This window comes from Choloepus didactylus, chromosome 11 (genome assembly GCF_015220235.1).
Source record: "Choloepus didactylus isolate mChoDid1 chromosome 11, mChoDid1.pri, whole genome shotgun sequence".
Taxonomy (NCBI): domain Eukaryota; kingdom Metazoa; phylum Chordata; class Mammalia; order Pilosa; family Megalonychidae; genus Choloepus; species Choloepus didactylus.
In genome coordinates this window covers 67,799,458-67,824,279 of record NC_051317.1, presented here as the reverse complement: position 1 = coordinate 67,824,279, position 24,822 = coordinate 67,799,458, and the positions used below count along the sequence as shown (strand labels likewise).

General features: G+C 38.1%; 1 pseudogene; it reads right to left on the bottom strand.

The window, feature by feature from the left end:
* Positions 1-7,909, bottom strand: part of LOC119506041 — a 191,394-nt pseudogene extending 183,485 nt beyond the window's left edge.
* Between the last annotated feature and the right edge of the window lie 16,913 nt (positions 7,910-24,822).

Genomic DNA, 24,822 nt, shown 5'->3' with positions numbered 1-24,822 from the left:
GTAAATATTATTAGTAGTTAGAATTTAACATAAAGTTGGAACTTGAGAGACAAATTGGAATGTAACACATTCTTATTTATTCCATGATTAAAGTCCATAAAAACCCATGTGTTAATTATACATGCCATGGTTTGTACCCCAGAAAAGCATGTTCTTAAATTTTATCCATTCCTGTGGGTGTGAACCTTCGTAAATAGGACCTCTTGATGAGGTTACTTCAGTTAAAGTGTGGCCCCCAGCTGAATTAGGTTGGGTCTTAATCCTCTTACTGAAAGCCTTATAGGGAAGGTCACAAAGGGAGAAAGCAAGAGAGAGCAGCCAGTCAATGGAACCTGGAAGAGAAGGGAGAATCCAGGAGATGCTGTCATATGCCTTGCCATGAGAAAAGCCAAGGACCAAGCAATGTCAGCAGCCAGTCCCATGATGCCATGTTCTTCTGGGAGAAAGCAACACCTTGATAACACCTCAGTTTTGGACTTCTCTTAACCTCAAAACCATGAGCCAGTAAATTTCCATAATTTAAGCCAACCCATTTCAAAGTATTGTTTTAGTGGCCAAGAAGCCAAAATAATACAATTAACTAATGTTCTCATAATTAGATGTCAGGTAGAGTGAGAATAAGAAACAGAGACAGAGTTGCGTTTAGCAGAGGGGAAGTTTCTCAAACAGATAGATTTAGTAGATTTTTTCTTTTTTAAATTCAGTTTTATTGAGATATATTCATATACCATACAATCATCCACAGTGCACAGTTCACAATACCATCATATAGTTGTGCATTCATCACCACAATTTTTGAACATTTTCATTACTCCAAAAAAAAAATAATAAAAATAAAAGTAAAAAAGAACACCTAAAACATCCCATTCCCCCATCCCACCCTATTTTCATTTAATTTTTTTTTCATTTTTATTGAGATTGTTCAGATACCATACAATTATCCAAAGATCCAAAGTGTACAATCACTTGCCCCTGGGTACCCTCATACAGCTGTGCATCCATCACACTTAATTTTTGTTCAATTTTTAGAAACTTTTCATTACTTCAGACAAGAAATAAAGTGAAAGATGAAAAAAGAAAAAAAAAAGAAAAGGAAACTCTAATCCTCCCCTATCCCTAACCAACCCCCCTCAATTGTTGACTCATAGTATTGATATAGTACATTTGTTACTGTTTATGAACAAATGTTGAAATACTACTAACTGTAGTATATAGTTTGTAATAGGTATATAGTTCTTCCCTATATGCCCCTCTATTATTAACTTCTAATTGTATTGTCATACATTTGTTCTGGTTCATGGAAGTGATTTCTAGTATTTGTAAAGTTGATCATGGACATTGCCCACCATAGGATTCAGTTTTATACATTCCCATCTTTTGACCTCCAACTTTCCTTCTGGTGACATATATGACTCTGAGCTTCCCCTTTCCTCCTCATTCACACACCATTCGGCACTGTTAGTTATTCTCACATCTTGCTACCAACACCCCTGTTCATTTCCAAACATTTAAGTTCATCCTAATTGAACATTCTGCTCATACTAAGCAACCACTCCCCATTCTTAAGCCTCGTCCTATACCTTGGTACCTTATATTTCATGTCTATGAGTTTACATATTATAATTAGTTCCTATCAGTGAGACCCTGCAATAATTGTCCTAACGTGTCTGGCTTATTTCACTCAGTATATTGCCCTCGAGGTTTTGTCATCAACCCATTTTTTTTTTTAATATGGTTTTGTTCACTCACCATACATTCCATCCCAAGTAAATAATCGATGGTTTTCTGCATGGTCATACATTTATGTGTTCACCACCTTCACCATTATCTATATAAGAGCATCTACATTTCTTCCACAAGGCAGGAGGGAGGGTCAAAGAACATAGAGAGGCAAAAGAAAGAGGAAAAAAAAAGACAGCTAGGAAGCAGCAAAAGGAAAAATAACCTTAAATCAAAGTAGAATAAAGAATCAGACAATACCACCAATGTCAAGTGTCTAACATGCCTCCCCTATCCCCCACTCTGATCTGCATTCACCTTGGTATATCACCTTTGTTACATTAAAGGAAGCATAATACAATGATTCTATTAGTTACAGTCTCTAGTTTATGCAGATTGCATCCCTCCCCCAATGCCTCCCCATTTTTAACACCTTGCAAGGTTGACATTTGCTTGTTCTCCCTCATAAAAGAACATACTTGTACATTTTATCACAATTGTTGGATACTCTAGATTTCACCAAGTTACACAGTCCCAGTCTTTATCTTTCCTCCTTTCTTGTGGTGTCTCACATGCTCCCCACCTTCCTCTCTCAACTGTATTCATAGTTACCTTTGTTCAGTGTACTTACATTGTTGTGCTACCATCCCCCCAAATTGTGTTCCAAACCACGCACTCTTGTCTTCTATCACCCTGTAGTGCTCCCTTTAGTATTTCCTGTAGGGCAGGTGTCTTGTTCACAAAGTCTCTCATTGTCTGTTTGTCAGAAAATATTTTGAGCTCTCCCTCATATTTGAAGGACAGCTTTGCTGGATACAGGATTCTTGGTTGGTGGTTTTGCTCTTTCAGTATCTTAAATATATCTCACCACTTCCTTCTTGCCTCCATTGTTTCTGCTGAGAGATCTGCACATAGTCTTATTAAGCTTCCTTTGTATGTAATGGATCGCTTTTTCTCTTGCTGCTTTCAGGGTTCTCTCTTTGTCTTTGACATTCGATAATCTGATTATTAAGTGTCTTGGCGTAGGTCTATTCATATCTCTTCTGTTTGGAGTACGCTGCACTTCTTGGATCTGTAATTTTATGTCTTTCATAAGAGATGGGAAATTTTCATTAACTATTTCCTCTATTATTGCTTCTGCCCCCTTTCCCTTCTCTTCTCCTTCTGGGACACCAATGATACGTACATTATTGTACTTTGTTTCATCCTTGAGTTTCCGGAGACGTTGCTCATATTTTTTTCATTCTTTTCTCCATCTGCTCCCTTGCGTGTAGGCTTTCAAGTGTTTTGTTCTCCAGTTCCTGAGTGTTTTCTTCTGCCTCTTGAGATCTGCTGTTGTATGTTTCCATTGTGTCTTTCATCTCTTGTGCTGTGCCTTTCATTTCCATAGATTCTACTAGTTGTTTTTTTGAACTTTTGATTTCTGCCGTATACATGTCCAGTGCTTCCTTTACAGCCTCTATCTCTTTTGCAATATCTTCTCTAAACTTTTTGAATTGATTTAGCATTAGTTATTTAAATTCCTCTATCTCAGTTGAAGTGTACGTTTGTTCCTTTGACTGGGCCATAACTTTGTTTTTCTTAGTGTAGGTTGTAATTTTCTGTTGTCTAGGCATGGTTTCCTTGGTTATCCAAATCAGGTTTTCCCAGACCAGAACAGGCTCAGGTCCCAGAGGGAAGAAATATTCAGTATCTGGTTTCCCTGTGGGTGTGTCTTAGAAAATTGCTCCACCCTTTGATGCCTTGGATCACTGTGCTTTTCTGCCCAGCAGGTGATGCCTGTTAGCCTATAATTCTTGACTGGTGTGAGGATGTATGGCCATGTTCCCCCAGGCTCTGGGGTCTGGTTCTGAATGGAAAGAGTCCCACCCCTTTCCTCCTAGAGAAGACAGAGCCCCCAGGTGGAGGTCATTAGCATTTCTGTGGTCTCACTTTCTTGTGCTGTCTCCACCCTTCTCTGCTTCACAGCCCTGGAAACTGAAAATGACTGGGGCTTTCTCCACTGAGCCAAAAAAGAAACAGATAGTCCCCTTCAGACCCAGTCCAAGGCGACCCTCCAGCTCTCCCAGGTCAGTCGTCACTCATAGCCTCTGTTTTCTGGGGATGCGTACCTGTAGTGAGCAATTCACACTCGCTACTTAAAACCCCAGTTGGAGCTCAGCTGAGCTATATTCGCTTGCTGGGAGAGAGCTTCTCTCTGGCACCATGAGGCTCTGCAGCTGGGGCTATCGGGGAGGGGATCTCCTGACTTGGATCCTCAGGTTTTACTTACAGATTTTATGCTGTGTTCTTGGGCATTCCTCCCAATTCAGGTTGGTGTATGATGAATGGATGGTCTTGTTTGTCCCCCCACAGTTATTCTGGATTATTTACTAGTTGTTTCTGGTTTTTGGTAGTTGTTCCAGGGGGACTACTTAGCTTCCACTCCTCTCTATGCCACCATCTTGCCCCTCCCAAAGATTTAGTAGATTTTGAAAGAATTTCAAAGAAGCAAATGGAGAAGGTTCAGGAAAGGTAGGAGGAGCTGGACCAAAAAAAAGGATTCATGAAATTAAGGACTATGGACTTGCTCTTCTAGTCTAACACTGCTTAAATACAGACACTTGAGCAGATATGTTTGTGTGTTTTTAATTTTAATTATGCCATCTGTGTGATGGAACACTGAAACAGGAGAGATTCAAAGCATAGAGGAATAGTTATGGACTAAGGCAATGGGAGTGGAGTGGGAGCATGATTCAAAAGACACTTTGGAGGCATATCTATAGCCAATGTTGTCTGACTCAGTGTAGGGATTGAAGAAGTTTGAATTATATACAATACACTGAGGTTTCTATCTTGGGATAAAAGTGTCTTCATACTGTGCTTTATTTTACTTACTTCAAACCTTGAAGTAAAAAACTTATCTCTTTTTTTTCCTATGAGATAAAGGAATAATCGTAATTTTAATCTTTATATTCCTCATACTAGATAAGAAAAGTTCAAATAACATCGTTGTTCTCATTCAATTTCACATACAATATATATGTGAAACCAAATAATATTTTCAACATAAGGTATTTATGCATTTTTATCATCTTTGATTCCATTAATATCCCTGGCAGAACTTTTCTTTTGGCTGTGGTGGTAACATTTATTAATATTTGTTTAATGTAAATATGTTGAGAAAAGGCTCTAAGTTAAACTTAGCAAGATTGAACTATTTACCAAATGGAAAAAAAAGTGGTGATGGAAACCAAGGGCATATTGATTCTATTTCCACACCTTGATACCTTACTGCAACATTATTACATAACATTACTGCATACCTCCACCTCTAAGGACCATAAACCAATGCAGAATAGGTTTGTTGGTAATTCCCATTTTACCTTTTAATGCACACATAGTTCATTACACATGAAGAGAGACATTTGAAAGCCGTGCTCTGCAAAATATCAATACATATAATTACCAAAATGAAAATGTCTGTTTATTGGGTTAAACAAAGTTAAACATGATTCTTTATCAGTGGAACTCTTTGTTATTTCTTGCATATGAAAATGTATATTATAATTCTTTAAGATAGAGTATACAATATGACTCAGAATTATTTGACCATAGCACCTTCTCCTAGTGAAAAATTTATTTACATTTCAGAGCACACTGGAGTGGAATTAGAAAACATTTGCCGAGATGTAAACTACGGCTGAATCATCCGCTACCTCCACGCTAACGGAGCATCAATATTCTTTGTTTGCCTATACTTACACATCAGCCGTGGCCTGTACTACGGCTCCTACTCCTACCTAGAAACCTGAAACATCGGAGTTATCGTACTATTCACCGTCATAGCCACAGCATTCATAGGCTACGTATTACCATGAGGACAAATATCATTCTGAGGCACAACAGTAATTACAAACCTACTCTCGGCCATCCCACACATCGGAACAAACCTAGTAGAGTGAATCTGAGGTGGATTTTCTGTAGACAAAGCCACACTAACCTGCTTCTTCGCCTTACACTTCATCCTCCCATTCATCATCCTAGCCCTTACACTGACACACCTGCTCTTCCTACATGAAACCGGATCAAACAACCCACTTGGCATCTCATCAGACTCCAACAAAATCCCATTCCACCTGTACTATACCGTGAAAGACATCCTAGGCCTATTCCCTATAATCCTCATCACACTAACACTAGTACTGTTCTACCCAGACCTCCTGGGACAACTATACCCCAGCAAACCCACTCAACACTCCACCACACATTAAGCCAGAATGATATTTCCTCTTTGCCTATGCCATCCTACGCTCTATCCCTAACAAACTTGGAGGTGTTTTAGTCCTTGCTCCTCCATCCTAGTACTAATAATCATTCCTATACTTCATACAGCAAAACAATGATGCCTAATATTTCGACCAATCAGCCAATGTCTATTCTGAATGCTAGTGGCCAACTTACTAATCCTAACATGAATTGGAGGACAACCAGTAGAACACCCATTCACTATCATCGGCCAACTAGCATCAATCTCATATTTCTCCATCATTCTAATCCTAATACCCACAGCAGGCCCAATCGAAAACAACTTAATAAAATGATAACAGTCCCCATAGTATAACAAATTACACTGGTCTTGTAAGCCAAAAATGAAGCACACGCTTCCGAGGACACTTCAAGGAGGAGGCCACTACTGGCCCCACCATCAGTTCCCAAAGCTGGTATTCTCATTAAACTACCCTCTGGTTGCATGATCACCACAATCACAATGTGCCACACCAGTATTAAAACACCCACACTTAACCTGACCCCGCGCATACCCAGGCGTGGGGTCGGCCCTATGCTTCATCATGCATACATCTATATTCCCCATGGATATCATCTATATACTAGTAGTTATATATATTACATAGTACATCAAATTCTTGATCATACATAGTGCATCACTTGAAATAATCCCAGTCACCATGCTTACCTCTTCCCTTATCTTTCCTTAATCAGCAAGCTTCGAGAAACCAGCAACCCACCCAATAAGTGTCCCCCTTCTCGCTCCGGGCCCATCAATCATGGGGGTTTCTATAGTGGAACTATACCTGGCATCTGGTTCTTTCTTCAGGGCCATACCACCAGTAATCACCCATACGGTCCCCTTAAATAAGACATCTCGATGGACTAATGACTAATCAGCCCATGATCACACATAACTGTGGTGTCATGCATTTGGTATCTTTTTTTTTGGCGGGGGGGGGGGGAATCGCTATCACTCAGCTATGGCCTAGGTATAGGCCTCGCAGCAGTCAATTAACTTGTAGCCGGGCTTAAATTGAAGGGTCGACGCAGTCAACATAGGCAGCCCACAAACCACAGCTTAGTCGATGGGGCCGGGAAGGTTGTCTGAATGGTCACAGAACACTCGTTCAGTGGTTGCAGGACATTCATTCAATGGTCCCGAGGAATTCAGAGTTAATGGTCTCAGGTTATTTATTCAATGGTCGCAGGACATAGTGCGAAGCTACGCATAGGCATACTCAGCAAACCCCCCCCATCCCCCTACACTCACAACCGCATCCCCGTGCTACTTTCGCGTCGTGTCAAACCCCAAAAGCAGGACAATAACACAAGTGCCTAGTAAGCGACGATACTCCTATTTTTTATCACTGTAATAGCAATATTTCCATTTACGCCAATACTGACATAGCACTCAAGCATTTTGGAATTTCTACTGTGAAAAAAGCCTATGTCTTGATGAAATTATAATTAAATTTCAATGAAAATTTTTCCATTTTAACGCATGTCGCCAACATACCTCAAATCTATACCATAAAGGACTCACCCCAAATTGCAACCAAGCCCCACTATAGGCGCCTCACACAAGTTAATGTCGCTTAAACACAAAGCAAGTCACTGAAAATGCCTAGATGAGTACACCACAACTCCATAAACACACAGCTTTGGTCCTGACCTTACTATTAGTTTTTAGTAAACTTACACATGCAAGCATCCGCGCCCCGATGAGAATGCCCTCTAAGTCCGCCAGACCAAAAGGAGCAGGTATCAAGCTCACAAACCCAATGTGGCTCACGACGCCTTGCTCAACCACACCCCCACAGGAAACAGCAGTGATAAAAATTAAGTAATAAACGAAAGTTTGACTTAGCCATACTAGCACACAAGGGTTGGTAAATTTCGTGCCAGCCACCACGGTCATACGATTAACCCAAATTAATATTCATCGGCGTAAAACGTGTTTAAGGAAACCAGATGAATAAAGTTAAACCAAAACTAAGCCATAAAAAGCTACAGTCAAAATAAAATAAGTGACTAAAGTGACTTTAATAGCCCCGAATACAGGATAGCTAAGACCCAAACTGGGATTAGATACCCCACTATGCTTAGCCCTAAACCCAGACATTTAACTAACCAAAATGTTCGCCAGAGTACTACTAGCAATAGCCTAAAACTTAAAGGACTTGGCAGTGCTTCACATCCCCCTAGAGGAACCTGTCCTATAATCGACAAACCCCAATAAACCTCACCACCCCTAGCCAACACAGCCTATAAACCGCCATCCCCAGCAAACCTTGAAGAGAGCCACAGTAAGCACAATTATTAATCACAAGCACGTTAGGTCAAGGTGTAGCCTATGAGGTGGAAAGAGATGGGTTACATTTTCTTACAAAAGAAAACCAACGGAAGTTTCTATGAAACCCTAGAAGCCAAAGGAGGATTTAGAAGTAACTTAAGAATAGAGAGCTTAATTGAACCAGGCCACGAAGCACGCACACACCGCCCGTCACCCTCCTCAACCTGCCTATAACCAATAAACATATTATCCATACCATAGACACCCCCTTAGAAGAGACAAGTTGTAACAAGGTAAGCATACTGGAAAGTGTGCTTGGAAAAAATCAAAGTGTAGCTTAAAACAAAAGCACCTGGCTTACACCCAGAAGATTTCAACTAAACAGACCACTTTGAGCCAGACCTAGCCCTACATAACTTACAACCCACCTAGCACTACTCCAAAAATCAAATCATTTACCCCATAAAAGTATATGTGATAGAAATTATAAATAGGCGCCATAGAGAAAGTACCGCAAGGGAAAGATGAAAGAAGAACTAACAGCGTAAAATATCAAAGACCCACCCTTTTACCTTTTGCGTAATGAGTTAACTAGAAAAACCCTTGCAAAGAGCACTTCAGTTAAGAACCCCGAATCCAGACGAGCTACCTGCGGACAGCGCAAAGAGCCGATTCATCTATGTGGCAAAATAGTGAAAAGATCTTCAGGTAGAGGTGAAAAGCCAATTGAGCCTGGCGATAGCTGGTTGTCCAGAAACCGAATCTAAGTTCAACTTAAAATTTGCCCAAAGAACATAACATTAAGTCCCAATGCAAATTCTAAATATAGTCAACAGAGGTACAGCTCTGTTGACAAGGGATGAACCCCGCCTAGAGAGTAACCTCCTTCTGCCTTCCATAGTAGGCCCAAAAGCAGCCACCAATAAAGAAAGTGTCCAAGCTCAACAACACCACCACCACCAAAAATTCCAAAATGAGCCCCCAACTCCTAAATCCCTACTGGACTAATCTATGATAATAGAAGAAATAATGTTAATATAAGTAGCAAGAATAAATTTCTCCATGCACAAGCTTATATCAGAACGGACCCACCACTGATAGTTAACAACCAGACTTCTACACACCACTAAACACTTTCAAGTCCCACCTATTGTTAACCCAAAACAGGCGTGCACGCTGGAAAGATTAAAAGAAGTAGAAGGAACTCGGCAAACACAAATCCCGCCTGTTTACCAAAAACATCACCTCTAGCATAACAATTATTAGAGGCACCGCCTGCCCAGTGACGTATGTTCAATGGCCGCGGTACCCTGACCGTGCAAAGGTAGCATAATCATTTGTTCTCTAATTAAGGACTTGTATGAAAGGCCCAACGAGGATTTTACTGTCTCCTACTTCCAATCAGTGAAATTGACCTCCCCGTGCAGAGGCAGGGATAGACCTATAAGACTAGAAGACCCTATGGAGCTTCAATTAACTAGCCTAACTGCAATCCCCACAAACCAACAGGAACAACCGCCCGCAACCTAGACTAACAATTTTAGTTGGGGTGACCTCGGAGCATAAACAAACCTCCGAATGGCTATACATTTAGACCTAACCAGTCAACATACTTCAATGCCACTAATTGACCCAAGCAATTGATCAACAGAACAAGTTACCCTAGGGATAACAGCGCAATCCTATTTCAGAGTCCATATCGACAATAGGGTTTACGACCTCGATGTTGGATCAGGACACCCCAATGGCGCAACAGCTATTAATGGTTTGTTTGTTCAACGATTAAAGTCCTACATGATCTGAGTTCAGACCAGAATGATCCAGGTCGGTTTCTATCTATAAACCTTTTCTCCCAGTACGAAAGGACAAGAGAAACAAGGCCCACTCCACAAGAGCACCCTAAAGTTAAATAGATGAATTAATCTAAATCTAATCAACCCCTCAACAACCAACCCCAAGCCAGGGTTTGTTAAGATGGCAGAGCCCGGTAACTGCATAAAACTTAAGCCTTTATAATCAGAGGTTCAACTCCTCTTAACAAGATGTTTATTGCTAACATTTTATGCCTAATTATCCCCATTCTCCTGGCCATAGCATTCCTAACACTAGTAGAACGAAAAGTCCTAGGCTACATACAATTCTGCAAAGGCCGCAACGTCGTAGGACCCTACGGTTTACTTCAGCCAATCGCAGACGCAGTAAAACTATTCACTAAAGAACCTCTCCGCCCACTTGGCAGATGTAGGAACTGAATTATTACATGATTAAAATGATGTATGTAAGACTGGTTTTTAATTTATCGTTTTGAAAACCAGAGGTTCATATATTCATTACTAAAAAAAGCATATTTATCAAGCTGAAGATAATAATACTTTCTATAATCATCAGATAGCATCTACTTAAAGCAAGTATTTGTCTCTTATGCAGGTCTTTGGAAAACATTAAGTTTCAAGCTGCATTGATCTTTGTGAAATAAGTTGTTTTGAGATGTCATCTCATTCAGTGGTTCCCAGATTTTGGATTTCATGGACAAGAAAATACAACTTAATACAGAAGAAAACAAGATGTAATTATATTGCCAGATCTTTATTTTGCCAAAAAAGACATTAAAAATTAACAAGTGATGTGGAAAAAGATGGTGGCATAGGGAGATATGGAATTTAGTTAGCCCTCTAGAGCAACTAGTAAATAGCCAGGAACAACTAGTAAATAATCTGAAAGAACTGTCTTTGGGATATCTGTGACCAGACGCACATTGTACACCAGTCTGGGATAGGTGGAATGGCTGCTATCTCAGCATAAGAACTGTTAGTAAAGCCCCTGCTGAGGCTGGTGCCCCTACCCCACTGGCATGGCAAGTTGAATTGGAACACTTCCTTGTGAGAAAAAGAAGCAGTCTCTATTAGGAGAAGGGAAGGTAGCTCAACCAAGCTCCAACTGCATTTTTAATTAACAAATTTGGAGTATTGAACACAAGCAGAGAGCACAGATAAACTCAGAGCAAGCAGAAAAGGAACCCTGAGGTCTCTCCCAGCAGAGGGGAGGCAGGGCTGATGGGAAAAAAATAATAAATAAATAAAAACAGGGGTTTTTGGAGTCAACTGAGATCAGAATAATGGAAAAGTGCTATGTCCCAAGAAAAGGGGCTCATGGAACTGTTACCAACTATGGTTCTTGATTTGTGAAACTGGGGCCTGGAGACTGGCTCTGAAAAGGGGATTTCTTTCTTTTATTCTTTTTTTTTTCCTCACTTATTCTAAGTAGCTCATTAGAGAAAGGCTCAGACATTTTCAATTGTCAGCACTGACCCAGACAAGGGTGAAGTTAACAGAGAAACAAAGGAAGCAGTCAAGTGTAGGAGATAATATCCTAACGGCATATCTTCTGTAACAAAAAGGGAGGTGGGTTCCAGCTCAAGTGGCTGCCCTCCCTCAGATAATTCAGACTCCAGGGCCTAGGGGGAAAAAAACAGAAACAGCTTAGGCTTGGCCTCTGACTCACCCTTGACCCCTGGCAGGGACAGGATCTGCTGAGAATTAAAGCACTGCACCTCTTTATACCAGTGGGAGCTGTGGGCTGACAAGTGCCACCTGCTGGACAGAATAGGAAAAGCACAGAGTCTAGATGCCTCACTGGAAAGTCTGACAATCTACTGGGTCTCATCCTCATGGAAACATGATACTGATTACACCCTCCTTCTGAGATATGGGCCCATCTGGTCTGGGAAAACCTGACTGGGGTAATCAAGAAAACCAGATACCTAGACAACAAAAAATTCTGAATCACACTAGGAAAAACAAAGATGTGGCCCAGTCAAAAGAATAAACTTACACTTCAAATGAGATACAGGAGTTGAAATAACTAATTAAAGATGTTCAAACAAATATGCTAAATCAATTCAACAATATCAAATCAACAAGTTGAGGGAAGACACAGCAAAAGAGATGAAGGCTATAAAGAAAACATTGGGCAAACATAAGGAGGAACTCAAAAGTTTGAAAAAACAATTAGCAGAAACTATGGAATGAAAGGCACAATAGAAGAGATGGAAAACACAATGGAGACATACCAAAACTGATTTTAAGAGGCAGAAGGAAAGATTCATGAACTAGAGGACAGAACACCTTAAATCCTACCCATAAAAGAATGGATAGGGAAAAGAATGGGAAAATATGAACAGCATCTCGGGGAACTGAAGGACAATATGAAGCACATGAATATACATGTGATGGGTGTCCCAGAAGGAGAAGAGAAGGAAAGGGGCAGAAAGAATAATGGAGGAAATAATCACCTAAAATTTCCCAACTCTTATGTAAGATGTAAAATTAAAAATCCAAGAAGTGAAGCATACTCCAAAACAGGATAGATCTGAGTAGACCAACTCCAAGACACTTAATAATCAGATTTTCAAATGTCAAAGACAAAGAATTCTGAAAGGAGCAAGAGAAAAGTGATCCATCACATACAAGGGAAGCTTGTTAAGACTATATGGATTTTTCAATAGAAACCATGGAGGTGAGAAAGCAGTGGTATGGTATATTTAAGATACTGAAAGAGAAAACCTGCCAACCAAGAATTCTATATCTGGCAAAACTGTCCTTCAAAAATGCGGGGGAGTTACCAAGAGAGTTTGTGAACAAGAGACCTGCTCTACAAAAATTACTAAAGAAAGCACTACAGAAAGATGGGAAAAGACAGCAGTGAGGAGTTTGGAGAAGAGTGTAGAAATGAAAACTATTGGTAAGGGTAAAAAGAGAAAGAGAGAAAAATAAAAATAAAATTAGATATGACATATAATATTCAAAAGACAAAATGGTAGATGGTAGAAATTATATTGAGTGAAATTAGCCAGAAAAAAAATGACAAATACTGTATGGTGTCACTAAGATGAACTAACATTAATGAGCAAACTTTGAGAGTTAAAGTTGAGAACACAGGTTATCACGAGATAGAAAGAGGGTAGAGATTGGGCATTTGATGCTGAAGGAGTACAGAATGTTCAACAGGATTGATTTCATAGATCCAGAAATGGATAGCACAATACTGTGATGGTAGCACAATATTATAAGTACACTGAACAAAGATGAGAGTGAGTATGGTTGAAAGAGGAAGGCTAAGGGCATGTATGACACCAGAAGGAAAGATAGATGATAAAGACTGGGATTGTATAACTTACGAAAACCCAGAGTAGTCAATGATGGTGATTAAATGTACAAGTAAGAATATGTTTAAATGAGGGAGAACAAATGAGTGTCAACATTGCAAGGTTTTGAAAATTGGATGGTATAGGGTAAAAAATATTATCAATGCAAACTGGAGTCTATAGTTTACAGTAGCATTGCAATATGCTTCCATTAATAGTAAAAAAGGCAATACCAAAACTAATTGTCTGTAAGAGGTGGATATAAGAGGGTGGTATGAGATTCTTGGTGATGTTATTGTCCAACCTTTTCATTGTATTTTATTATATTTTTATTTTTATTCTATGTTTTATTTTTTATTCTTCATTTTTTTCTCCTCTTTCTCTTTGCAGGAGAAATGGAAATGTCCTCTTATAGTTTGTGGTGGTGATTGCATAATTATGTGATTATACCAGGAATCATTGACTGTTTACTTAGAATGGACTGTATTGTGTATGAATTAAACTCTTTAAAAATAAACAGAGGGATACAAGTGCTGGAGAAAATGTGGAGAAAGGGATGTACCTAATTCACTCTTGGTGGGAAAGTAGAATGGTGCAGCTCATCTGGAGGGCAGTGTGGTGGTTCCACAGGAAGCTAAATATAGGTTTGCCATATGGCCCTGCAACACTGTTATTGGGTATATACTTGGAAGAACTGAGAGCAGAACATGAAAGGACATTTGCTCACTGATGTTTATGGCAGCAGTATTCACAATTTTCAGCCTGACTGGTGTTTTTATAGAATTGTAGACACATTAGGGAGAAAAAAATAAGCATAGTGTTGAGACCTTGAGGGCTCCCAAAAGTCAGCACTGATTTGTGTCTGGAAAAGCTCTAGAGTATGGTGGTGGTAGTAGTAGTGATAGAATGATGGAAAGGTAGGTGGGGTTGTAGATATCTCAATGGTGAGTAATACAGAGACCCTGGCCTCAAACATCAACAGAGAAGCTCAGAGCCATATAGTGAGATGACGGTGATTTCCATTTGTTTTCTAATAAGTTTTGTGTGTGAGCAAGAGAAATAATTGGCATTCACAGGGATATGATGGTCACACAGTCACAGTCAGGAGTGAGAGCCAGTGGATGGGTTATTACTATCGATAACATGCTTATTTAAAACCCCAGCTATTGTGGTCTGGGGAAACATGGGTTATAAAGCAACAGTCAAGAGAAGGCTCAAGTGTGACTCTGGGCAGTAGCATTAATGCCAGTAAAGTAACAAACTAGTCTTATATAACCAGCAATTTGTGAACTTGTTTAAGAAGGATATGTGACCATTAGCATATAAATATAATTTCTTTCATGATGAAATCCAAGATGAATTTTTATATCCCTGCACAGAGACCTCACTTCTCATTTGTCCATCCCATACTGCAACACATCCACAGTAGCAATAAAAAACAAAATATTCAATTATATGGTCATTCTTTATAAAAATGCTATAAAATATATTTAACTGGTTATTTCAGCCAAAACCACTGGTAGTTTTACCTAGACAAACACATCATGACATCATTGATAACATACATATTAAAGCATAGAGCTATAAGTGGATTCAAAGGGAATTTTGTGTCTACACTGCATTTGGATGACTCTGTCAAAGGATAATGATGTAAATGAGCAAGCTATACTTGAGAATAATTATGTAACCCATAGAAAAGTCATGTATAATACAAAAAAAATATTTTACAAAAGTACCTCTCAGACTGAGATCACGTCTGGGTAGGGATTTGTGTGTATATATACACAAGATAGGGAAACCTTATCTGGCTTTGCCAATATCCGTAGGTAAATATTTCTAGATTTATTTTTCCTTGAAGGAAATTCAAAAGAATTTAGCAATTCAATTAAACAAAGATTAATAAACAAATCATTCTTCTGCTCAGCAACTCTAGCATGTCTTCTCCTTTGTCAGATTATCTTTGAAATCATTTACCTGTCACTGATTAATTCCCCAGAAAGGCATCAATCCTCTCTCCATTGTTTTCCAAATCCATAGAATTATTCACACCCTTGTGAATTACCCTCCTCATACTTCAGTTCTAAATTATCCTCAATAAACAATAAAACTCAGGTATCAATTAATAAAAAACAATATTAGTGAGCACCATGAGTGTCTAAAGTACATATTGTGGGCCAGTGCAAACTTTGAAAACATTGGCAAAACTTTAAATTGAATAACAATAGAAAATGAATGAAAGAACAAAAGAGGAGGGAAGAAACAATACATATGAATAGTTTAACATCCTCAATCAAATTTAAGTAAAGTGATGCTAATTGTTTTTTTTTTAGGCACTAAAAGTAGTATCTCAGGATTGTCTCTTCCTTTTTTCTTAAAGGATTATTCAGGAAGATACATTTATTCAGTGCTTGTGAAATCCTTTTGGCCGAGATACATGCCATGTTTTTGTTCAGTTAGGATTGTCATAGTCCATCAGACAGCTTCCTTCTTCCTTTTATCTCCAGATATTCTGTTCTTCCTGTGGTATTTACCATTATTTAGAATTTCTTGTCAACCTGCTGCTTCCTTGTTGAATTTAATGTATTACTCTTGAAGCATCGTGTATTTCTCCAAATGTAAACAGTTACATCAAATTGCCTTGGACCAGAGACAGCAAAGATTTTTACATTTATTTTTTTGAGAGCTGATCAGGCCAACTCTTTCTTATCTACCAAATGCATATTCATCTTCTCTTTCTGCTAACATTCATCACTGTACTTTGATTCCTGTCTGTTTTCCAACTTCTCTATGAGCCTTTCTTTCTGTAAGCACAGAGCTTCTCATTTCTGTATTGATTCATTAATTTATTAATAAATTCATGAAAACTATTATTAATTAAATGTTCATTATTTTCTGATCTAAGCATGAAAATACTGGTGTTAAAAAAAAAAAAAAAAAAAAGATATTCTCCTTGTCCTCACAGTGCTTTCTTTCAAATGGGGGATTCAGACAACTCAATTATAATTTCTAGGTATCATGATTGGGGTGATGTGAATGCATGCTATACAAACATCTAAACTGTTAAAAGAAATAAAACAAAATAGAGTTTCTATGGCCAAGTATGCTGGCTTGGATCTATTATGTCCCCCAAGAAAAAGTCATAATCTTTTAATACAATCTTGTGGGATATTTGGATTAGGTTGTTTCTGTGGAGATGTGACTTACCCAATTGAAGGTGATAGTTTTGATTAGACTATTTCCATGAAAGTGTGGCCCACCCAATCAGCATGGATCTTGATTAGTTTACTGGAGCCCTATAAGAGTTTAGACAGAAGGAGCTCAGTGCTGCTGCAGCTGAGAGACACATTTTTGAGATGGCTGTTGAAAGCAGACTATTGCTAGCCCAGAATTTGCCTAGGAGAAACTAAGAGAACACCCCCAGATGCCTAGAGAGGAATGTCCAGGGAGAAAACCATTTTGAAACCAGAACCCTGGAGCAGACGCCAGCCATGTGCTTGTGCTTCCCAGGTAAGTTTTCCAGAAGCCATTGGTGTTCTTCAGTGAAGGTAGCCTATTGTTGATGCCTTTGTTTGGACAGGTTTATGGCTCAGGACTATAACTTTGTAAACAAATAAACCACCTTTATAAAAGCCAGTCTATTTCTGGTATTTTGCACAATGGCAGCATTAGCAAACTGGAACACCAAGAGGTATAAAATGGAGTTGGCTGGTCATTCTCTAGGTAACTCTGAGGCAGGATGCAGACGGATATCAAAAACTGCCAAAGTATGCAAATCCTCAAGCAACAGTGTTCCTCAAAACCCTGTAGACATCTGGACACCATAAATAAACCACAAGGTAAAGAACTTAGCTAACCATGCAAACCAAAAGACAAGTAGAGTACCCCAAATATCCAGCAAGCATAAACCATCTGTGTAATCTTTCTCTTTCCCTTTGAAAACTCTTGCCTGGAAATGCTAAGAAGGGACATGATTTGGGTTGCTACCTGAATCTGTGCTTCCCAAATTTCAATTCTAAGCCCTAAATAAATGCCTTTATTGTCTTGCAGCTTGTTTTGTTACTTCTCATTTGACAAACCCAATCTAGGGAGCTCTGAGAAGGTTTCCTGGTGGAAGTGACTGCCAGGATAAGAAGAAGTTTGCCAGAGTCAGGGAAACTGTGTTCCAGGTAGTTGGTATAACTTGTGGGAAGACTCTCAAATGAAAGGAAATGGCATGTTTAAGGAAGAAATTTGGTAGGACTGGGCAAAAGTGCACATGGGAAAATATTAAGAAAAATAGGTTAGGTAGGTTAAGTAGAACTGGGTCTAAAGATTGCTTATTTAGACAATTTTGATTTTTTTTTTACCATTTATAAAGAGTTTAACATTTTAAAAAAGCTGTATTATAAGGGGTAGGAGAAGCCATTGACATTTGTTGAGTAGACTTACAGAAACTATTTGATTTTTTGAAATAGAAATCTGGTTGTAATATGTGAACTGATTGGAGGGTCCATTACCAGAAGCAAAATGATCATGTTTTCAAAAGAATCCAGGCAAGAGATGATGGAGGCCTGAGTAAAGGCAGTAGAGATGGAGAGAAAGGGAAGAACAGGAGAAATATTAAAGGATTAGTATTAATAGTATAGGTGGGCAGGAAATAGGAAGAAGCCAAGAATAATGGTCAGAATTTTTTTCAGGAAATTGGAAGAATAGAGAATTTATTAACTGTTTGAGGTAATACAGTAGAAACATACTTAGATGGCATGCAAAGGTATAAGCGTAAATTTGTTAAGATTGAATTATAGTTGCCAGTGGGACATGTGAGTGGAGCTAGTGGATCAGAATCTCAAGAGATAGCTCAGTGATGGAGATATACAATTGCAAATAGACAATGCATGGGGCCATTGAAATATAAAGACTGGATGAGTGAAAATGTCTTGTGGAATTTGTTGAGTAAGAGGAAAATAGGATTTATAACAAAGCCCCAAGTAATACCAATATTTAAGAGTTGGGAAGAAGAGAAATCTAAAATATATTTGGGATTGGGCAGTCAAAACTGTAAGAGAATGAAAGAGGAGATGTGGTCCCAGACAAAAGAAGGAATAAATTGTTTCAAGAATAATGGTATGGATAATACCACATGCTATAATAAAATAAGATCTGAAGGGACATGAGTATAAATCAAATATTTTTCTTTCTTAGGGTAAAAGCATTGTTAGTGAAGTGTGAAAAAACTTATTTGCTGTTAAAAGCACAGAAAGTGAAAAACTTCTGGGTAAGATAGCAGAGTAGGGAGTTTCAAGATTCAATTCTTCCTCCAGGACTATTAGTAAACAACCAGGAACAGTCTGAAGCAACTGTTCAGGGGCTCCAGAGATGAGACGACCACTGTACACCATCCAGGGAAAAGCAGAAGGAAGAGACTGATAACATGTGGTAAAGAGCTGTGAGTAAAACTCTCCACACTATGGATTTGGGTGCCCATCCCCAATTCTAGTGGCAGGCCACCCCAGGATCCAGTCTCTGACTGTAAATAAAAGTCCTCTTCCCTAAGAAGGGAGAAATAGATATCTCTACAATAATAGTGGGAAGACTTCAGTACACCCTCTAGACAGATAGGAAACAGAGAACTTGAATAATAAGATAAATGAAGTAGATCTAACATATGTATGCAGAATATTGTGCCCAAAACAGCAGGATATATATTCTTCTCAAGTGCTTATGCATCCTTCTCCAGAACAGACAGCATGTTGTACTGCAATGTAAGTTTCAATCAATTTAAAAAGATTAAAATTACACAAATTTCTTTCTCTGACCATAATAGAATAAAGACAGGAATCAATAAGCAGCAGTAAACCAGAAAATTCACAAATATATGGAGGTTAAACAACACACTCTTAAACAATCAGTGGGTCAAAGATGAAAAATGTAAGAGAAATCAGTAAATATCTCAAGACAAACGAAAACAAGAAAACAGCATGTCAACACTTATGGGATGCAGTCAAGGCAGTGCTGAGAGGAAAATTTATAGTCCTAAATGCCTGCATTGAAAAAGAAGAAAGAGCTAAAATCAAAGACTACACAACTGGAGGAACTAGAAAAAGGGCAGTAAACAGTAAAATAATCCCCAAGCAAAAAGAAGGAAAGAAACAATAAATATTAGAGCACAAATAAATGAAATTTAGAATAAGATAACAATAGAGAGGATTAACAAAACCAAAAGTTGATTTTTTGGGAAGATCAATAAAATCGACAAACCTTTAGTTAGACTGACAAAGAAAAAAGAGAGAAGCAAATAAATAAAATCACAGAAATAAAAAAGTATCATAAGAGGATATTATGAACAATTGTATGCCAACAAATTAGACAACCTAGATGAAATGGACAAATTCCTAGAAACACAGAAACAACCTACACTGACAGTAGAAGAAACAGAAAACCTCAACACACCAATTACAAAAAAGATATTGAATCAGTCACCAAAAACCTCCTAAAAAAGAAAAGCCCAGGACCAGATGGCATCACAGGTGAATTCTACCAGGCATTCCAAGAAGATTTAATGACAATCCTGCTCAAACTATTCCAAAAAATTAAAGAGGATGGAACACTACTTAAGTCATTCTATGAAGACAACATCATCCTAATACCAAAGCCAAATAAAGATACTACAAGAAAAGAAAATTATAGACTCTAATGAATATAGATGTAAAAATCCTCAGAAAATACCTGCAAATTGAATCCAACAGCACATGAAAAGAATTACACACCATGATAAAGTGGGTTTTATCCCAGGTAGGCAAGGATGGTTCAACACCAGAAAATCAGTTAATATACTACTTAAACAAATTAATGGGGAAAAACACATGATCATCTTGATTAATGCAGAAAAGGTGCTTGACAAAATCTAGCATCCTTTCTTCAGAAAAAAACCTTCAAAATTTAGGAATAGAAGGAAACTTCCTCAGCATGATAAAGGGCATTAAAAAAATACCCATAGCTAACATTGTATACTATACTGAAAGACTGAAAGCTTTCCCTCTAAGATTTGGAACAAGACAAGGATGCCCACTGTCACCACTGTTATTCAACATTGTGCTTGAAGTTCTAGGTAGACTAGTCAGGCAAGAAAAAGAAACAAAAGGCATCCAAATTGGATAGGAAGAAGTAAAACTTTCATTTTTTGCAGATGACATGGCCTGATATGTAGAAAGTCCCAAAAAATCTACAACAAAGCTACAAGAGTTAAACAAGTTCAGCAAAATGGGAGGATACAAGAGCAACACACACAAAAAATTCAGTAGTGTTTCTAGCACTAGTAATGAGAAATCAAGAAAAATTCCATTTATAATACAAACACAAAGAATCAAATATCTAGGAATAAATTTAACCAAGGATACAAGGACCTGTACACTGCTAAAAGTAATCAAAGGAAACCTAAATAAATGGAAGAATATTCTGTGTTCATGGATTGGAGGATTAAATATTGTTGAAACATCAATCCTACTCAAATTAATTTACTGATTTAATGCAATCCCAATCAAAATTCCAAAAGCCTACTTTTCAGAAATTAGAATGTCAATTATCAAATTTATTTGGAAAAGTGAGGGGCCCTGTGTAGCTACAAACATATTGAAAAAATGGAAAGAAATTGGAGGAATCACATAACATGACTTTAAAGCCTATTACAAAGCTGGAGTGGTCAAAACAGCATGTTACTTGAATAAATTTAGATATATTGACCAATATAATTGAATTGAGAGTTCACAAATAGACCCTCACATGTATGGTCAATTGATTTTTGCAAGGCTGCTAAGTCCACTCAACTGGGACAGAAGAGTCTCTTAACAAATGATGCTGGGAGAACTGGATATCCATATCCAAAAGAATGAAGGAGGACCCCTGTCTCACACCTTAAACAAAAATTAACTCAGAATGGATCAAAGATATAACATAAGACCCAGGACCATAAAGATCCTAGAAGAAAATGTAGGTAAGCATCTTCAAAATCTTGTGTTAGGCACAAGACTTTATACCTAAAGCAAAAGCAATGAAGGAAAAATATAGATAAATGGGACCTCCTCAAAAGTAAATACTTTTTTGCTTCAAAGGACCTTTTCAAGAAATTGAAAAGGCAGCCTACTCAATGGAAGAAAATATTTGGAAACCAAATATCTGATTAGAGTTTAATGTCCAGGATATATAAAGAAATCCTATAACCCAACATTAAAAGGAAGAACCCAATTAAAGAATGAGCAAACGACTTGAACAGAAATTATTCCAAAGAGGTAATATAAATTGGCTAAAACAGATACTCAACATCAGTAGCTATTAGGGAAATGCAAATCGAAACCACAATGAAATATCGTTTCACAGTTACTAGAATGGCCACTCTTAAAACACAAAAACAAAAAAGAAACAAAACAGAAAACTACAAGTGTGGAGAGGATGTAGAGAAATAGGAACACTCATTCAGTGATGGTGGGAATGTAAAATCATGCAACTGCTGTGGAAGACAGTTTGGTGGTTCCTCAGGTAGCTAAGTATTCAATTGTCATATGATCCAGCAATCCTGCCACTTGGTATAAACCCTGAAGAACTGAAATCAGGGATATGAACAGACATTTACACATCAATGTTCATAGCAGCATTATTCACAATTGTCAAGAGATGGAAGCAGCACAAATGTCCATCAACCGAAGAATGGAGAAACAAAATGTGATATATACAATGACAGAATATAAGCTGGAAGAAGGAATTAAATCAGGATTCATGTGACCTTGAGAACATTATGTTGAGTGAAATAAGCCTGACACAAAATGACAAATATTGTATGATCTTACTAATATGATCTAATTATAATACACAAACTCATAGAATTAAAATCTAGAATATAGGTTACCAGAAGACAGAAGAGGGTAGAAAATGAAAAGCTATTGCTTAATTTGTGAATAATTTTAAATTAGGTTGATTGTAAATGTTTGGAGATCAATAGTGGTGATAGTAGCACATTATTGTGAGTGTAATTGACAAACTGAATTATGTGTGTGATTGTGGTTGCAGGGGAATTTAAGGTCATGTATTTCACTTGAAGGAAAAGCTATAGGATACAACATGGGACTGTGTAATCTACTGAATTTTATTGTGGATGAAGACTGGGGTTAATAGTACAAATATAAGAATATTTTTTCATGTACTAGAACAAATATACATCACTAATACAAGGTGTTAACAATAGGATGGTAGATGGGAAAAATACACCTAATGAACACTATGGACCATAGTTAGCAGTAATATTTTAATATTCTTTCATGGGTTGTAAAAAAATACCACATGAATGCTAAATGTCAATAATAAGGGGTTATAAGGAGAATTTTTTTTTCTTTTGGAGTAATGAAAATGTTCTAAAATTGATTGTGATAATGAATATACAACTCTGTGAATATATTGTAAGCCATGGATTGTACACTTTGGATGGATTGTATGGTGTGTGAACATATCTCAATAAAACTGCTTTTAAAAAAGACTAAATATTTTATGATTCATATAAAATTCTAGAAAATGCAAACTAATCTGTAGTAACAGAAAGATCAGAGTTTGCTTGAGGACTAGGGAGCGAGGCCAGAGAGGAAAAGGGAGGGTGGATCATGAGAAAATTTGGGAATGGTGGTGATGGATATGTTTATTATCTTCATTGTAGTGATGGTTTCATGTGTGTACTCATAGGTCAAAAATTGTGCATGTGCAGTTTGTCAATTAAATTTCAATAAAACTGTTAAATATTTCCACACTCCAATATCCCATATGTGCCAACTTAATTAAAAAGAAAAAGTTGCTGCTTCTCCTGGTTTGATCAGTTAATTTGTTCAAAATTAAAACATCACCAGCCTCATGAATATTTCCAGTAGTTTGTCAACCAGGCTGAGTAAACTCTATTAATTGATAATGAAGCCTTAAGAATGTGGTGACAAGTTGCAAAATGTGTACCCTTTTGCCTGAAATTCTCACACTCTAAGTTTTGAACTGTTGATTTCAACAGAAATTGCACCTCCCTAGTTTCAAAGAAAACTTCCAGGAAACAATTTTAAATACCAACTTTTCCCCATTTTCTTTGTAAAAACCTTATTTTCATAGATTTGGAAAATCATTTTTTTTCTTGCTGTGTTTTGTTTTCTAACAAAATTTTCCCATAAAAAAAGTCTTAGCAAAATTATATATTGGAAATGCTGAGAAATGTCTTCACATCTGCAACTTCTAAAATATGTTCTGACATTTCATAACTCTTTTGGGTTCTTTGGTTTCTTGCATCTAATGTTTGTAAAAGAAACTTCATCTCAGTTTTCTTCATCTTTTAACATTTGTTGAAAACTTGGCACTCCTACAGCCATTTAAAAGAGATGCATCACGGAGGAGGGGCAAGATGGAGGCATAGAGAGGAGTGGAAGCTAAGTAGTCCCCCTGGAACAACTACAAAAAACCAGAAACAACTAGTAAATAATCCAGAATAACTGCAGGGGGACAAACGAGATCATCCACTCATCATACACCAACCTAAATTGTGAGGAATGCCCGAGAACACAGCATAAAATCTGTAAGTAAAACCTGCGGATCCAAGTCGGGAGACCCCCTCCCCCATAGCCCGAGCTGGAAAGCCTCGTGGTGCCAGAGAGACGCTCTCTCCCAGCAAGCGAATATAGCTCGGCTGAGCTCCAACTGGGGTTTTAAGTAGCGAGTGTGAACTGCTCACTATAGGTACGCATCCCCAAAAAACAGACAGAGGCTTTGGGTGACAACTGACCTGGGAAAGCCGGAGGGTCGCCTTGGACTGGGTCTGAAGGGGACTATCTGTTTCTTTTTTGGCTCAGTGGAGAAAGCCCCAGTCATTTTCAGTTTCCAGGGCTGTGAAGCGGAGAAGAGTGGAGACACCACAAGCAGAGAGCGAGACCATTGAAATGCTAATGGTCTCCCACCTGGGGGCTCTGTCTTCTCTAAGAGGAAAGGGGTGGGACCCTTTCCATTCAGAACCAGACCCCAGAGCCTGGGGGAACAGGGCCATACCTCCTCACACCAGTCAAGAATTATAGGCTAACAGGCATCACCTGCTGGGCAGAAAAGCACAGTGACCCAAGGCATCAAAGGGTGGAGCAATTTTCTAAGACACACCCACAGGGAAACCAGATACTGAATATTTCTTCCCTCTGGAAGCAGAACTTAGCCTGTTCTGGTCTGGGAAAACCTGATTTGGATAACCAAGGAAACCATGCCTAGACAACAGAAAATTACAACCTACACTAAGAAAAACAAAGTTATGGCCCAGTCAAAGGAACAAACGTACACTTCAACTGAGATAGAGGAATTTAAACAACTAATGCTAAATCAATTCAAAAAGTTTAGAGAAGATATTGCAAAAGAGATAGAG